At 39.6% G+C, this 17,889-nt stretch overlaps 1 protein-coding gene across 6 annotated transcripts in view; it reads left to right on the top strand.

The window, feature by feature from the left end:
* Positions 1-746: 746 nt before the first annotated feature.
* LOC149169766 (uncharacterized) overlaps positions 747-17,889 on the top strand; it is a 37,440-nt gene continuing 20,297 nt past the window's right edge. The window contains exon 1 of one of the 6 annotated variants that reach the window (XM_089428805.1): positions 747-909. The gene's annotated coding sequence lies outside the window, so the exon portion shown is untranslated. Of the gene's footprint in view, positions 910-3,426; positions 3,878-3,976; positions 4,854-17,889 lie in introns of those variants that run through there. The other 5 variants (XM_089428811.1, XM_089428810.1, XM_089428808.1 and 2 more) reach the window with 5 other exon arrangements.

Below are 17,889 nucleotides of genomic sequence, written 5' to 3'. Positions count from 1 at the left end.
GCCTTTATAAATCCATGCTTTCTTGCCTTCATCTCTTGCTGTCCTAACCTTTAATATTTCCTCCCTTCTTTCGTCCTATTGTTTTACAGTAAATCTTTTTCTAGGAAAAAATGAGAACCCCTCAAGAGATGTTTCTTGCTTAGAATGATATATTTATCATGCAAGCTAGGTATGATGAATTTTATGGAACTGACTCTCTCCCCGTTAAACTTACCCACCCTCCATGCTTGGCATATTTGTCTTTGCCATAGCAACTTGTCTTTCAAGAAGTCTCTTGCAAGGTCAAAAGTACATTCATTTTTCCCATAGTTTTTCACCCCTTTAATAATTATGTTTGTTGTCCTATTTTGTCTTTCCTTGCCTTTTCTATCTTGCATGTTGTCAACCTGAATGTTTGTTTCTCCTTCCTTATTAGCAGAATTGCTAATACCTTGAGCCTAAGTTTTAGAAACTTTGGTGGAATTTCCTTTCCTTTCTTCTCTTGCTTTCTCTTCACGGTTGTCTATTTGGGCAATCATTTTCCTTTTATTCTGAGATGATTTTACATTCACCACCTTTATACTTTCCACTACAGATTTCTTTATGTTTTGCACATCCAACTTCATGCCATTATGAGGAAAGCTTCTTGTAGCAATGCCACTTGTCCTTTTAAAACTTTATGTGCATTATAACAACTTTTTGAGGGACGACAATCTTGGAGATTGATATTATGTAGGAATATAACCCTGAAAGATGTTTTAAAAAACTTGTAAATATGTTGCAAGGTTGGAGTAGCGATTGCGGAGACAATATACACTGTGCCTACACGCATAAATGTAACAGGCTTGGAGATGGCGAAGGGGACGACGGTTGCTTCATCCTGCTTTGCCATGTGCTAACCAATGGTGCCAATCGGGCGGTCAGGCAAAGGTAATTTTTCAACTCCATTATTGCAATAAATAATGAACATACCAAATTATTAATTGATCCTATTGGGTTGTACTGTACTGATCAGTTTCGTAAATCTATCTATAACAAAGGCATGGATTCTTTCTCCAAATTTCATGTGATATAGAAGGTAGAGTTGGCAGTGTGAAATGGAAGATTACACTGATGAAGGAGATTTTTGGGTGTGATAGCCCCAACATTCTGGATGTATAAGATATTAGCATGATCAATAGGGCTCTTTGCATTCTTTCTTACTAATAATAAGAAAGTTAATAAGGTTGCTTGGTTAACTGGAAAAGAGTATTTCAAAATCATCAAGGTTCAAGCCTCTTGTTTTACACCTTGTGGCCTGTCTTACCTGGGTGAGCAGGGAGTTTTAAGTGGTCGGGGTCAGGGTAAAGTCCCGGAGACTTTGGCAGAATAGATACCCCAGGGTCATAGCAGAAGAGATCTTTCTAGAACGTTGGAAATTGTTCATTGCATTGTAATACTCCTGAGTCCTGAGGAAAGACATGCCTACCATAGTGATCTGAAAAAAAAAACCAGTTAAAAACATTTCTCTTCTTCTTGAAACTCCTTCCATTAAGGCGGGGTAAAGCACAACGAGAATAGAACCATACCTAAGTCACAGGACACGTCCCCCAGGGTCCCGTGTCCCGTATTTTACGTATTGGACACGAAAACGGCCCTAATACGTGTCGAATACGATTTTCAACGTGTCATGAAAACTTGAATACGTATTCTACGTTTTCCGTCGTGTCCTAAATTTCGAATACGCGTATTTGGTTTGTAGAATACGTTGCCCTAACGTATTTCGACATGTTGAATACGTATTGCGAAAAAAACATAATTTAAAGCCCACGTGTTGGTCTAATCTTATTTAATTTTGACCTTATCTAATATAATCCTAACTAATCTTGATTAACTATTGACAGTTGTGCGGCGTGCTTGTGCTTCTACCTAGTTTCACATATAGAATTGAATGTTAATTAATTGCAATTCAAGCAAGCTGTATGCACGTCTGATTTCATCAAGATTGCAGTCACTAGATTTACCTGACTAAATCTCTAAATTTGAAACTCCAGCAGATTAGCCTCTCTTCTAAAATGGAAATCCGAAAGTGATATGTTACATCAGTTGAAAACTCACAAGTTAATACTAAAAAGATGAAAATAAAAAAGAATGATCTTGAGACTCTAGTAATCCTTGCATGAACCTAAATTGTAATTGGGCCTTCAAATTGTCTCAACAAACAGTGATGAAATCCATTGAAAAAAATCAAGTGAAGGTGTGATAGAAATAGTTATACTGAAGTGCCCTATGGGGTAAAGGTCCTGACTCCTAAGGGGGCAACAACTATTCATATTGGGTGTGTTTGCAATCCATGAAAGCCACTTACTGATAAACCTAAAATTTCGTAACTGGAATACCCTTTGCAAATTGTGCATTGAATAGCCAAGGGTTGACACGTAACTTAAAAGAGGGAGGGGGCTCCATCAAATTTCCAGTGCTAACCAAAGAATTCACACTTTAAGGAGAGTATTAGGAAGGATTTCAAGAAATTTAGACAAACAATTATGTTTTAAATGAAATACTGCCTAGACTAGACTGTCTATCTATTTTTCATGCTTTATTTGGAATTTGAATCTTAATAATTTCGAATTGGTAACTTCAGTTGGTATTTAAACATCAGGTAAAAAATTGAAGTTTGAAACTTTTCTGTATACTGAATTATACATTCTTGTAGCTTATCCAAACCTCTTATGCACATTGTAAATATCTAAATTGACAAGCCTAATCTGTGGAATCGATAGCTTCAGTTGGTATTCAAATATCATGTAAAAGTCTTAATAGGCACTCCCTGAACAGTGAAATCTCTATGTAGCACACTTTTCTGCCAATCATTGGAGATTCAAAATTTGTATCACATCAGTTTTTTTATTAACTGGCTAAATATGTCAATTTGAAATTCACTGTGCCCATACTTCAAAACTCACATTTCGTTGTGGCTGCTTTATATCTGACAGGGTATTATATTCCTTAAAGGCTATAACATATCACTGTATCAGCTGTTGAACCTTGATCCCATTAAATCAGTGAGAACTGAGAATTTATGCATTGCTAACCATTAAGATTAATTAGTAGTAAGTACTTACTACTTAGTTTCTTATGTGCTTGTAAGTTGTAAATTTTGATTCTATTTATTTTTTTAAAGTGAACTATGAACTTTGAGAAGTAATTATATTTTAATTTGATTAGATACGCTGCAACCTGCCATTTAATATGGATAAAAAACTATATTTCAGTATATATATATATATATTTTTAAATATATATAAAACGTGTCCCCTGTGTCGTGTTTCCAGGTCACTGTGTTTCGTATTGAATATTGAATACTCGTATTTACCTGTCCTCAATTGGAATTGGCCATTGTTAAAATGGCATTTTGTTTCTTTTTAAATTCGAAGTGATCTGGACAATGGTTGCTGCCTTTTTCAAATAGGATGTGAGGGAAGTTAATGTGGGTTCCTGTGATGATGAGTTCTCATCGAATTAGGAAACGAGTGATAACGGTTAGGGTAATTTCAACCACATTTCAACTTTGAATGGAACATAAGTAAAAAACCCTTACATGAAATGGGTGGCGTTGGGAGAAACTGCAAGTTTGTGTAAGGTGATCAAGCATTGAAGGGTCTGCATGAGGGGAATGATGCCAGTGAGAATCTTGGTTAGCCTCCTTTGATTATTTCAGATGATCCTTTATACATTTTTCAGGAGGAAAGAACGAAAGTGATCAGGGGCTTTTGCTTTATTCATGGTATTCTTGCTCCTAAAAATATATTGAAACCCGGGTTAGAAACTTCTAGTTCAAGCAAGGTATCATGCTTCAGTTTTTTGATCTAATGGGGAATCTCTTGTCCACTCTAAGTCTTCTACTTCAAGTTTCCAGGTAGGGAAAATAATTCATTCACGAAGGATTTTTGGTTTGTAGTGAACTAGGGCAATTTTCTAGGGTTTCCATCATTCTTTCATGTCAGCAGTATTGTAGGCTAATGTAGATAAAATTCCCAATAAACAGTGCTATTCAATAAACTATTCAGTGCAAGCTGTAAATTTGTCATTCAACCAATCAACTCGATACAACCCAGTTCCAACAGTCCAGTACGAATCCCTTTATTTATCCAACATTTCAACAATGACAGACTAATACATGAATGGGTAATTACAGTTCTAAAATCCACAGTAAATAATATTATCCAATCAACAACCGGAAATCCCAAGCACAGTATTGTAGTCAGCAACAGTTCTAACACTTCAACAGAATTTGACTAGTAGGCAAGATTCAAGTGACCCGAACCCTATCATCCTAATCCATAACCTGTGATTCCTTATAGAAGAGATATCCGAGTGGCTGCAGGATGAAGCTCTAACTCTGGTTACAGAGGGCTGGCAATCAAACTCTGCCCCTCAATCGACCTCTGAATTAACTCAGTAACTCCTCTGAATTAGCCCAGTAACTCCTCTGATTTAGCCACAGTGCTAATGTGATTGCTTCACGCAATATCAATCTATTACAGGCTTCATCTGTCTCTTCACTGACCTCAGAAAATTGATCCTCGTCCAGGCTCAGGAAACCCTCGGATTAATGCTGAAGGATTCTCGTTGTCCAGCAAATATAGGGCAGCTGTACCAACCTGAAATTTTCAGCACTGTGGCCCTTGCAGTCTCTGCAGCCTCTGCGACTTCAGAAATCCGTCTACTACAGAACTCGGCTTTTTTTGCCACAAGACAACTTCAGATATTTGCGGGCTGCTTCAGGAAGATTTTTTGTGGCCTCAGGAGATTTGACTGTCGTCTGTCTTTCAGGAATTTTTGCCTGACCAGAATTTCGTTCTTGCCCAGAAAACTTCGGCCTGCATCAGAAGGTAACCTCCTGTTGTCTTAAACGAATGATCTCACCTCGGAAGTGAATGTGGCTCCCTTGCTTAAACCTTCAAACCTTTGATAATCTGAGACAGAAGTATCCCTTGCTTGCCAGAACAGAAGACAGAAAGATAAAAGAGAAAAATAAGTTTATCAACTAGGGTGGAATTTTTCACCACTGAAATTGATAGGAGAAAAAGGTTCTTAAAACCCTCAGAGCCTCAGGCTCAAAGAAAAACAGAGAGAAAATAATCCGATCTATTGATGATCCAAATGAATTCAACCCTTTTGTATTTATAGATTTCTTTGAAGGGATTTTCTCCTTCGTTAACTGAGTGAAATTCACATCAAACCCCAATTTTGGATTTCTTTGCCCAGCTGTCCTAAAACTTGCCCAAACATTGGTATTTTGGGGTTTTCCCCTTTATCAAGGACTATAGCCTCTGGGGATCGATAGGCTACTTCATCTCCTGAGCAATTAACTTTTTGGGAACATTACAAGGTTCCTCCCCTAAAACCTATTTTCAAGCTTAAGGATTTAAAAATTCATGGTTCAGAAGGGGAATTGATTTCAATCAAAGAGAAAGGCACTCTTATGAACACCTTTGGCAATCCTCCATTGGATCTAAGAATAAAAAGGAAAATTCAGTATATGTCAGTTTGTTTGTGATAGGCTTACTAGATTGAAAGCTCAGACATTTATTGTCAAAGCCTATGGGGCTGTGTTTTGTTAATGGTTCGAAAGATTCTTTGAGTATATAATGGAAATAACAAATTGTAATATCAGGGGCTTAGAACACTTGATAGAAAGATAATGGTAAAATTTTGATGTGCCAGACTAGAAAGATAATGGTAAAATTTTTATGTGCTAGACTTGGATCTTCTTTTGCTCCAAGAAGTCAAGGCCATTGGATTTAAATTGAAAACTATTACTTGATTATATTTGGAAGAATGAAATCAATATATCTTGATCTCTTTTAACTTGACTTCTTTTATGCTCTCTTTAGGTGCTTCTCCATAACGGGTTACTTTTAGGCCTCATGTTTCAATGTGGGTGGTTGTTCATGCCTGTACCCCTAAGTTGTGCTCGAAAAGGAAAAGGGGGAGAGACACTTCCATTTCAAGGAGAACTTCTCTTTATGCTATCCGTATAAGCATTACTTGAAAGCTCTTTTTATGTCATCCGTATAAGCATTACTTGAAAGCTCTCTTTATGTCATCCCTATAAGCATTACTTGAAAGCAAAGGAACCACAATGTATTAAGCTAGAGGGCGAGACACTTACATTCCAAGGAGAAGTTCTCTTTATGCTATCCCTATAAGCATTACTTGAAAGCTCTCTTTATGCCATCCCTATAAGCATTACTTGAAACTTGAAAGCCTTGAGCTATTATTTCGTTACGTCAGAGTTTTTCCTATGGAGTTATGATTCACTCTTTATCTAAAGCATAGAAGTTGCTCAACATGTCGGGGGCAATGTTCTAGATATGGCCTTGATTTTGGTCCCTTTTTCTCTTCCATAGACCTTATTCAATTCATAAAACGGATGTCTCCTTGCTTAAAACTTGATTAATCCCTAGGAGAGACAAGGGGGCAGATTGTCAAAGATCTAAGAGCCTGTAATGGTCTGGACAAATTCAGGAAACAGATGCACAAGGAGGCAATTAAAAAAACATGAACAATCCCTATTTCTATCAACTGCAATGAAAGTTTGCCAACAGATCTCTGTAAAGGCAGATGCTTCTGAATAGGAGCATGGTAAAACTATAAGACTTCAAATTTCCCAACCATCCCAATAAATCTCTATGTTATCCTTCTTATAATAAATGGTCCATTTATAGTATGGAAACTATGTCAATTCATTTCTACAAGAAAACGATTTGGTTCACAGAAAATGAAATGATTTATGTCAGTTGTTGTTGCATTGATAGGTTGCATGGATTTGGTGAATCATGTCTGGCTTGGGTTGTTCTTTGGGCTGACTGTGTAGTGGGTAGTGTGCTCATTATTTACCCCCTTGGAAATCAACGGATCCCATTGCTTCAGGGCATAGGTGAGGAAACTAGATTCTCAATTGCTCAAGGGTGTACCACTTAGTTTGATGCAGGTATTGTTGGGCTTGAACAATTATGAGCAAAGGAATTTCTTCTCGCTGAGAATAATTGAACTATTAGTGGATGATTTGATCATTCAGAGCTGATGATCCCAAAATGAGATTGATCCTATGTTATATTGGACAATGGATTAGTATTACTTCCATATTCTTAAATAGGTCATTGCATTTTTTCACTGTTGTGTCAAGCTGTAGTTGATGCTGAACATCTCTTTCTCATTTTTGTTGAAAAGAGACATCTCTAGTGGACACCAATTTCCTTGCTAGTTTCACTATTAGGAGATCAAACTTCTGCAAATGTGCCATTATCTTCTTCACCTACATGAGTTGCATCCTTTGGAATGCAATGATTCCATGGCAGTGTATGCACAACCTGCAACTTGTACATGCCACTTATGAGTCATGACATCTAGGTTCATACTTTCCATGTCGATCATAGATGTAGGGTCTTCCAAGGATGACATCACATACCTCCAATGGTCATGTTGCTGCAAAATCTTGCACCTTGGTGCAAAGCCTTTACCAATATAGGAACACGCGCAAAAGACAAGCGTGTCACCACTGTCACCTCAGCAACTACCCCTCTTCTATTATATTGGTGACAACCAGCCTCCACAAGGGAGGCTTCCCGGTAGGACTCATGTTAAAATTTGCAACTAGGGCCAAACTCCATGTGGGTCATCTTATAAATGGCAGCTGATATTTTTCTTAGATCCCTCTCATCGAGAGGTGTAGGATTGATCTAAAGATCATCCGATTCCGATAAGTATTCATGGAGATATGAATTTATTAGTGTTATGGGACAATTCGTCAAGGTCGGCCAACAACCAAATAAACCCCACTTGTGCTCAAAGTTTTAGTATAAATAGAGGTGGCCTTCAAGTCATTTAAATACACACTTGGGATCTCTTCCTCTCTACTTGTCTTTGGGTTTTAGTAGGAGGAGAGATCCTAAGGGATAACACTGCCCTAATCTAGAGGGAGTGCCCTAGGCTCTACACCAATGTTGCACGAAGCGGGAGCGAAGCGGAAGCGTCATTTTCCAAAAATCTAGGGAGCGAAGCGTCCGCGGAAGCGTCTGCTATATATATATATTTTTATATATTTTTTTGCATTTATACTCAAAACAAACATCCCAAATACCAAATTAATTGTAGAAGACATGAAAACATGCATATTTTTGCATAAATCAAGATAGATATGGCATCCATGATTCCATTGTAGTTACTAGTATGTACAACAATCATCTATATTCTAGCTATTACAAACATACATCAAATTTTTAAGCATATTATAAAACATAAAACATTTAAGCATATTATAAAACATAAAACATAGAGCATATTATGATTTATCTAGCAAGTGAGCAACTGTCAACATTTGTCATGTCCAAAATTCAAATAATAATGTTTACAAAATATGTCACTTGGTCACCGCCAAGCCAAAAAGTTTCAAAATTCAAATTCACAAGTCTACAAGTCTAATGAGTAATCTATGACAAAAAGTAGTAGATTGTGAATATATCTACTAATCTCTCCTCCTTCCACCACGAATAGAACGTGGTGGCGGGCCTCCACGTGGTGGCAATGAAGAAGATGGTGCCTCTGGAAGTCGTGGCACTGAAACTGATGAAGAAGAACCCCCTGCTGTTGGTGTTGAACCATGGAACCTAGGACCAGATGGGGGTGGGGGTGGTGGCATATCAACACGGTCATCATCATCCTAGAATCGCTCAAAAAATTCATGCAAAAAAAAAAAAACACTAGTTAACAAAAAAATTAAAAACATGAATTAGAGAAATGCTTTATAAGGGAAAATTGGAAAATTCATACCACAATGGACATACCTGGATAAGAGCATCCTCTAATTGCTCTAGTTGCAACACTCCATCCTCCAAATTGGGCTCCTCTGGATGCTTGTCCCAAGTCAACAAGTCTTTATTAGACTTTGCATCTTCACAGTAATGGGACAATAATCGCAAGTTGTAATGAACATAAACCAAGCTCTCTGCCCGGTCTAAACTCAACTTGTTCCTTTTAACACTGTGGATGAAAGAATAAGAGCTCCAACACCTCTCTGCAGAAGAAGTGTTTACCACCTGTGATAGCACCCGCAATGCCAAACTCTGTAGAAGTGGAGTAGGCCCTCCATGCATGTTCCACCACTCAAGAGCAGAAAAATGCTCTCGATCTTCAATTGAATGCATGCTCCCAAATGGACCAGTGTTGAGCGTATAGTTGCTCACCTGTCTCCGTACCAATGCAGCCTCCTCATTATCAGGGATTAATCTACTCAATGCAGCCATATATTTTTCGTGAACCTCTTTATCTTGGTGTGGTTTTTTCCTGCTTCCCCCCCAGGTGCTGGTTTTGAAAGCCATGATGGATGATAGTACCTAGGTGTCAAAACATATGCTAATGCATGCAATGGAACATTTAGCATATCCCATCGCTTTTCCACCTCTTCACGAATATAATTGTACAAGGTGGTATCTCTAGGCTCAACAATGTCTTTAATCTGCCCCAACATGCTATCCATTTGCTCATACACCTCCCCAATTACTGGTCGATCTGAATCTGCAAACTTGATCATGTAATAAATTGGTTTGGTGAATTGCAAAACATATTTAACCTGTGACCAAAAGTAAGTGTCAAGAACAGTGTCCTTGACTACATTAGCAGTAGCACCATCTGTACACTGGTTAATTTCATCCCATGTTTCAGCACACACCAGATTAGTTAAAGCTTGTCTCACCTTCACTAGCCGCCTAAAGGTGAGGTAATAACTAGCAAATCTTGTCTTTGCAATTTTAAGCAATTGCAACTTGGAGTAAGTGCCATAGAAGTAGTTTACCCTTGTATGCCCTGTGATGAATTTAATGAGCTGCTTCCCTTTCCTGTAAACCTCAGCAATCCACCCACATTCTTTGTGTTTCACAATATCATGCATCAAAAGGTTCAATGTGTGAACCAGGCACCCAGACCAAAAGATGTGTGGATGAGTACGCTCAATAATTTTTCCTGCTGCCTTACAATTTGCTGCATTATCTGTGATCACTTGAACCACATTATTCGGACCAACATCTTTGATTGATTTCAATAGGAGATCTGCAATGTTTTGTGCAGTTGCACTGATGGAGGAGGAGTCATGACATGCAATAAATACTGCACCCTTAGAAGAAACACCAAGAACATTTATCAAATATTGGTTTCTAATATTTGTCCACCCATCTGATACAATGGATACCCCATAATCCACCCACTCATGTGTAAAACGTGTCAAAGCTCTTTGAACCTTAGCTTTTTCTCTTTCTAATAACACTGTTCTAGCTTTCTCATAGTTGGGGGCCTTGTATCCTTTTGGGGCTTCATTGATGGCCTTTACCATGTCATGCCAATAGGGAGAGCGAAGCACATTGAATGGTACACCGCAAGCACAAAGAAAACGGACTACCTTTCCATCCACATCATCCCTCCCAGAAACATTAAGGAAATCCCCTATTGTTTTTCTACCTCCAGAGGTTGCAGAAGTACCATGAGGAGATGGGCAACTACCAAATTTAGAGTTTGCACTTGATTCTGAATGAGTTTTTTGTTTCTTGTTTTTTTGTTGTGCAGCCATCTCTATTTTGATGTATTTTTGTCTTTGTTCACTTGAAATTTTTGGGCAAATGGCTACCCCCACAGAACCCTTTTTTTCATCACTCTCTAGCACCCCACAAAGATGCCTCCTCAGACGGGTATATGAACCCGTATATGGTTTTCCTCCATGACAATCATGAGGGCACATCCATTTGTAAGATCCACCACCCTTTCCCCCTTCAAGTTTGGTCACATAGTTCCACAAGGGATTTGATGTACCTTTCCCATCTTGTGCTTCAGTGTCCTCTTCAAGTTCATCCCCTTCCTCTTCAAACCCTTCCTCCTCATCATACATTGGGTCACTACTATTAGGACCAAGTTCATCCCCTTCCTCTTCCCCTCTATTCCTCACCCTTGCCATCATTAAAACCAAGAGTGGAATGATACATAGAAGCCAAAAGAACACCATCTTGGAATATGGATATAGGTGGTGGACAACCTGTAAATAAAGGAGCAAGTAGAAACAATGGGAAAGAGTAGGAGAGGGAGGAGAAAAATACAATTTTTTTTTCAAAAAAACAAGGGAGTTTGGGGTTTGAACTTACTTCTTTAGCTCTTGTAGATGAAGTCCTCCAAGCTCTTGCTCCAAGCTCCTCCTCCTCCTCCTAGCTCCTCCTTCTTCACTCCTCCAAGCTCTCCTCTCTTCTCCTCTCCTTTCCTCTCTTCTCTTCTCCTCTCCTCTCTTCTCTTCTCCAACTCTCATAAACTCAAAGTGAGAAAATGAGAAGAGAATGGGGGCTTTATTCTTTTCTAAAGTCACCCTAGACTCACCCTAAACTAACCTAACCCACCCCCTCATGCTAGTTAAGTCACATGTTAAAACAAATCTAAAAAAAATAAATTAAAAATCCGCTGGCCGCGGGGTTGCTTCCGGAAGCGCCTGGGTGGCGTGCGGTTCCGGGCCGGAAGCGTGGCGCCACCCCGTGCCCGAACCGCCCTCCGATCCGCGGTTCCGGGCGGCCGCAACCCAAAAAGGCAGGAATCGTTTTTTTTTAACGGATCCGCGCAACCGCCAAATCCGATCCGCGCTTCCAGGGTGGATTCCGGGACGGTTCGCTCCGATCCGCGGTTCCGGGTTTGGATCCGGCGGGGGGGGGGGGGGGGGGGGGGCGATTTCTGCAACCCTGCTCTACACTGCCCTAACACAGTCCTATGGAGAGGCCCTACGTTGCCCTAACGCAGCCCTATTGAGAGACCCTACGCTGCCCTATGGAGAGGCCCTACGCTGCCCTCACGCAGCCCTATGGAGAGGCCCTACACTGCCCTATGGAGAAGCCCTATGCTGCCCAATGGAGAAAGCCTATACGCTGTCCTAAGGGTGGTATGGATATACCTTAGCCGCAACAGGCTACAAGAGAACAACGAGGAGTTAGGAGGCTATTCCAGGAGGCCGAGGAGTTGTTGAAGAGGGCCGCAGCCCATATCTTGAGGTTGAGAGGCAGGGGGAATGTTTTGGGGTGGTTAGGTGAAGGAATATCCCTTAGAAGGGCTCCCACATCTAAGGGATAGCTTGCTGTAGCAAGCCGCAGTAGATAAGAGGAGGCCGAAGGGTGGAATAGGGGTTGGAACAGCCGAGCATTGCAGCCAAGGCTTTCCTCCCCTCTTAGAAAGGCAGCTGTAGTTGTGGAGGGCTATTCTGGCCACATTTTGAAGGCTGTTAGGACTGCTGTTAGAATGCCCTAACTAGTGATGCAATGCAGCAAATAGAGAAGCCCCAAAACAATGATGATGACACATTGAAGCAGCATGTTGATGGAAGCAGCAATGATGATGATATATTGCAGCAGCATGTTGATGAATGCTGCAGCATGATGGGTATAGTGATGAAATGTATCATAGCATAATGAGGGGCAACACAATGGTGAGGTGCAGCAGTATGATATAGCAAGTTCATGGTGCTGCAAGTATAGCATGCAATGGTACGGTACAACAGCATGCAAGGGACAACAAACTAACATTGGGACAGTTGTATGGTACTTAGCAGCAAGTACACCAAGCATGCAATGGTACAACAACATGCAAGGGACAACAAACTAACATTGGGACAGTTGTATGGTACTTAGCAGCAAGTACACCAAGCATGCAAGGGACAATAAGCAAGCAATGGGACAACAGACATGGACAACTTGGTTCAACCATGACACGTGGGATAACAGTACAACATTAGGCGCAACAGTCATGAGGTCCAGCATTGTGATGATGGGTGCAGCATGGTGTAGCACGGTGAGGTGCAGCATGATGACGAAATGCGGCATGATGATAGGTGAAGGAGTCACCTTGGAGAATCAGTTGAAGCAACATGTCTTCAACTGATCTCATGTATCATCTTCTTAGAGATGATCTATACTCTCATCTAGATAAGTCAAAGTGTTGACTTCAGTTGTAAATGTACTCCCTCTCTCTCCGCTGAACTATTGAAGAACATATAAGAAGAATTAATCAAGGGTTTCTCCACATTGGGGTTTGTCCCTGGCTAGCGCCACATCTTGTGTCCTCTTGTCTTGGCTTGTCTTCTATGATTTATATTTATGTTCTATCTGCAGTTTACTTTAATGCTGATGTGATTGCTAATCTGGAAAAGATATTGAGCTAACTGTGAAAATTGAAATAAATTGCTCTAGCATAGAACATACCTAAAATTAACAACTCAGGGATCAAATAATGCTAGAAAGGCTAAAGCTAAGTGCCCCCAAGGATCCTACAAACTAACTCACCAATTCCTATGCTTGTAAAGGGTAGGGTTAGGTGGAGATTGAGTGTAACGCAAACAATTTGGTTCATAGTGTCTATGGCTCAATCCTAATGTTTCCTCGACCTTGGGAGTCTTAATTAGAGTCCCAGAACACACCCAATGCATACAAAACACAAGGCTGCTATAAATTAGGGCAAAATCTGCAATTTATGACAGTAAATAAAAATTAATTATAATAGCAAATCTAGCCATTCAAATTGCATGAAAAGTACATGAAATGAACGATTAGAAAATTAGCAACTTAGGAAATAAAATTCAACAACTTTGCACAGTTCAATTAGCCAATAGTTACACAAAATATTGACGCCATCCTTAATAAATTGCAGAAAAAAGGCATGAAAAACAATGATTTTGCTTCTCTAGTGCACATGAAATCGATTAATCATTATACACAATACGAAATCATTAAAGAGCCTTATTTAGCTAATAGAACATATTCAAGATGAAAATTATCCCCAATATCAAGGCAACAAAATAAAAAGATGCATTTTAAAAAACTAGGGTTCATTGAGTTGAGCATAAAATGAACACCTATCCACTAGATGAAGAGATACTAGTGCCTTATCCACATAGGGCAATGGAGTCTAGGATTCAAACTAAACTTTGGACCATCTAAAAGGGGAAAACCTAATTCCAACTTACCAAGGCGAATTAGCCTACTTGCCATAGGGCTTAAATTAGGATTCTCAATTCTCAGGAAAATCAAGGGAGAAGTTAACCTACTCTTCCCCTCAATTCTTTTTTTGGTAACAAAGATTTATCATTTCATTAGATCCAGACAAAATTATAAATTGCAGCCCACTGGCGAAACTAGACTAGTGGATGTGCCATAGTTTCTTAATCATCCAAAATACTTTAAGTTCATAGAGGGTTGAAAGTAAAAAACTACTATCTTGTGGCCTCAGGCTAGCCAAAACAACAGTAGGCTTAAAACTAGTAAACCATATAGAAAAGTAACAGTAAAAGAGAGTACCGAATGTATCATCCAGATTTGGGAGAGTCTGACTATTCAAATGCAATCATTTCTTCATTGTTTTCTGGTGAGCAACTTAGATATGGAGGAATGCTCAGGTGGGCCTTGATATGCTCCATCTGTCGATCTAGTCCTAAGGAAATGCGTTAAATTTCATCTAGTATGAGTAGAATTTCCTCCCTTGCTACGTTCCGGTCCACAAGAACTCATCCCATGGGCATCTTGAGATGCAAGTAGATGTCAATGGCATGCATGTAGTTATTGAACCTTCCTCGAGTATGTCCAACATCTAGAATCCAATCGACAAATTCTCCAGTGACCTCTATGTCCAATAGACAGCCTCTTTCGCCACTGATATTTCTGGCAGCCCGTGCAATTTCCTTCTGAATTGGTGTTAGTGTGTTTTCCTTGTATCTTCTTGTCGAGGTTTCAGCTCTTTGTTGGGCCCAAGTGCGCCCCATTTTGTTGCAGTACGCTGCCCCATGTCTCACCCTGGCTTGCTGTCTGGGCATGTTGCTGCTCAAATTATAACCTGCGACTAAGGTGGTTGGTGAAGCGAGGGTGGTCGAAAGGAAAGAGGGGATTGAGGAGAAAGGTTTGTGCCTTTTTTCTGGTTTAAACCATGAAACTAAAATTCTCCAAAACCTGCATGAAAAGGGGATGTTTGAGGCCATGGGGGACACTACCTGAAATGTGGAGGTGAGGGAAGGGGATAACAGAGCGAGAACAAGAGGGAAACAATGAGGAAGTCAATATGGAAGGGATAACAATTAACTGCAAGAAAAGCCATAAGAGAATTGATGACTTGAGATACTCATAATACAAAACAGCTAGACCTAGTGTGCACCTGCAAAGGGGTCTGAGATTTTATAACAAAGCTCCCCCAAACCATGAGAGTTGCAAGTGGAAACCAGCAACCATGAGTGCCCATCTGCCACGTTTGATGTGAGGTCTAGTCATGCAAATGTGTAATGTCTTCTTCCAATTGATTGATTAAAGGGGGACAAAATAGCTTATCCAACCTCGTAGGCTATAGTCTTGATAAAGGGGTAAAACCTAATTTTTCCAATGTTGGGCAACATTGTGTAAATGTTGGGTTGGTTGGGGCAAAAAACCCAAAATTGTTGGTTGCATCCACAACCCCTCACATTTGGAAGCCCATGAAGAAATTTGTAAATAGAGGAGAGTTGGAGAGCTGTGGCTTTTAGGGTTTTAAGACCCCTTTTCCTCTAGTAATTCTGGTGGTGAAAGATTCCACCCTAGTTAGTAAAATTCTCTTACCTTTTATGTTATGGTCTGGGAATCGTTGGATTCAATTATTTGAAAAAACAACAGAATTCGTGGCATTTCTAAGGAATAAATTCGGTGGTTTCCTGAGGCAAAATTTGGACGTCTCTGAGGACAATTTCAGTGGTTTTTTGGGCAGACAATAGTGTTTAAGTAATCTAGATTGCAGGGTTGCATCTATAGTCTTGGCATTCTAAGGCAAGTTCAGTGGCCAGTTTAAGTCAGTTTCGTGGGTTCTGAGATTTGCTCTATTCAGGAGGTTTGACCCTCCACAGGGAGACACAATTCTGAGATAGCGAAGATAACAGTAAGAAGATATGTTTGTTTAGAGTTGACATTCGGTCCTCCTAGGTTATACACTATTACAGGAAGTCTTGAGCTGCAGACAGCGGAGCTTATGGTCCTCTCTGTTAGCAAACTTTCAGTTTCTGTAGAATAATAAGGCAAATAAGTTCCTAGTTGAATTCTGTCAAATTATTGATTGGTTTAGCTACACTTGCTAAGTTGCTACAATATTGTATTTGCTGTATAAAGCTCTAATTAATTGGACAATCAGTCTTGTTTGTGGTGGAATTGAAAATATCATACTGCTATTATTCCTACATGTCTAGTGTAGCTGTTAAATAATTTGTTTATGATGTGAAGGAATATCTGCTATCATATAAGTGCATGAATATCTATTGCTTTTCTATTGGAAGCTTTAACCTTAATAGGAAAACCTAAGGGCAAAAATTGCCCTAGGTCACTACAGCAGTATCAGAGCTGTGCATCCTGCCAGCTTGAGGGTTAACAATGGAATCCAAACTGTTTGGGTGAGGGACCAACACTCTTACAAATCAAAACAACAATATGATGGGAAGAATGATGGAAGAAGAGCTTTTTAGAGTAGGAGATCAACTCTTCTCTCCATCCAAAGATGTCCTTCTTCATTTGTTGGAAGAGGTGACAAGGCAACTACAAATGGTGGGACAACCACCTTCTCCATTGACTCTAGCAGCCATGGTTCCAGCTGTGACTAACTTGGGTGAATACAAGTTGTGGAGGCATAAAGATGGAAAGGTAAGGCTTGTTGTTGCACGTTGTCTGAATGAAGTTTTAAGGGTTACAATTCCTGAAATCCCTTATAAGGAGAATCTAATGCGGGAAATTAGGGAGCTCCAAAGTTCTTTGGAAGGAATGCAACTTGAAGAGGCAAAGAATAAAGGACATCAATCTTTGAACCTGGTGGTATGGGCAACTCAAAATCTTCACGTCACAATATTGATGAGGTTCAAAATAAGTCTGGGATTATTGGTCATGATCCCCATACATCAACTTTTAGTGTTGATAATAAGGTCCTTATTGGACTTGCTACTGGTGATTTCACATCAGCACCTTCCATTGCAGCTCAAAGAAATGATGAGAGAAAACATCATGAGAAGTACCCCTCAACTTTTGGCACTAGTAATCTAACCCCTATTGGATCATCATTATAAAGCTCTAGTGCTCCTACTAGTGGTTGGGGAGAAGCTGTTATAAATCATGTTAGAGCATCAATATATGGGACTAGGAATTTGGCAAAGTCATCTGCGACCCAAAGTAACTATAATTTTGAAAAAAGAAAGTCAACAAGCAATGAAAATCTCATAGAGGGTACAAAAATATCTCAATCAAGTTTTAAGGAAGGGATCCCTTACTTTGGAAAGCAATTAGAAGAAAGTCATGAGAAATGCTCCACTGACAAAGTTTTCAATGTTTTAACATCAGTGGGTAAGCCCCATCATGGAGATATTGATCTATGTTGCCATGAGGAGAATATGAAGGAGTAGGTAGGGGCTGAATGGGAGTTACCTTTAGTCGAACCAAATGATGTAAATAATGTGGACTCTAGAGATTCTGATAGTGTTGAGACATCCTCAAATGAAAGGAGCCTGGTCATATGTAATATGGCAGTAATAAGTGTAGAAAATGAAATAGCGTTACTTGGGAGCGGGAGCGAAAACGGGTGCGGGAGCGACATTTTCAGAAGCTCCCTGTTTGGGAGCGAATCCCAGAGCGTTTTTTATATAATATATATATTTTTTATATTTTGATACATATATGTCAACAAAAACATGTAGAATGATGAATTAGATATAAAAAACATAAAAAAACATAGATTGATCATTGAACCATATAACAACAATCATCTAGAAGTTAAAATCTTCATCAACCACGTCCACAAATTAGTAACATACAACATATTGAGTCTCATGAATCATGATTCATCAATCTTAAAGTTTCAACTTCAAGC

Source organism: Pinus tabuliformis, chromosome 4_2 (genome assembly GCF_031772625.1).
Source record: "Pinus tabuliformis cultivar Carrire ecotype Pingquan chromosome 4_2, CPIR1, whole genome shotgun sequence".
Lineage (NCBI taxonomy): Eukaryota > Viridiplantae > Streptophyta > Pinopsida > Pinales > Pinaceae > Pinus > Pinus tabuliformis.
This window is presented reverse-complemented; position numbering and strand designations above follow the sequence as displayed.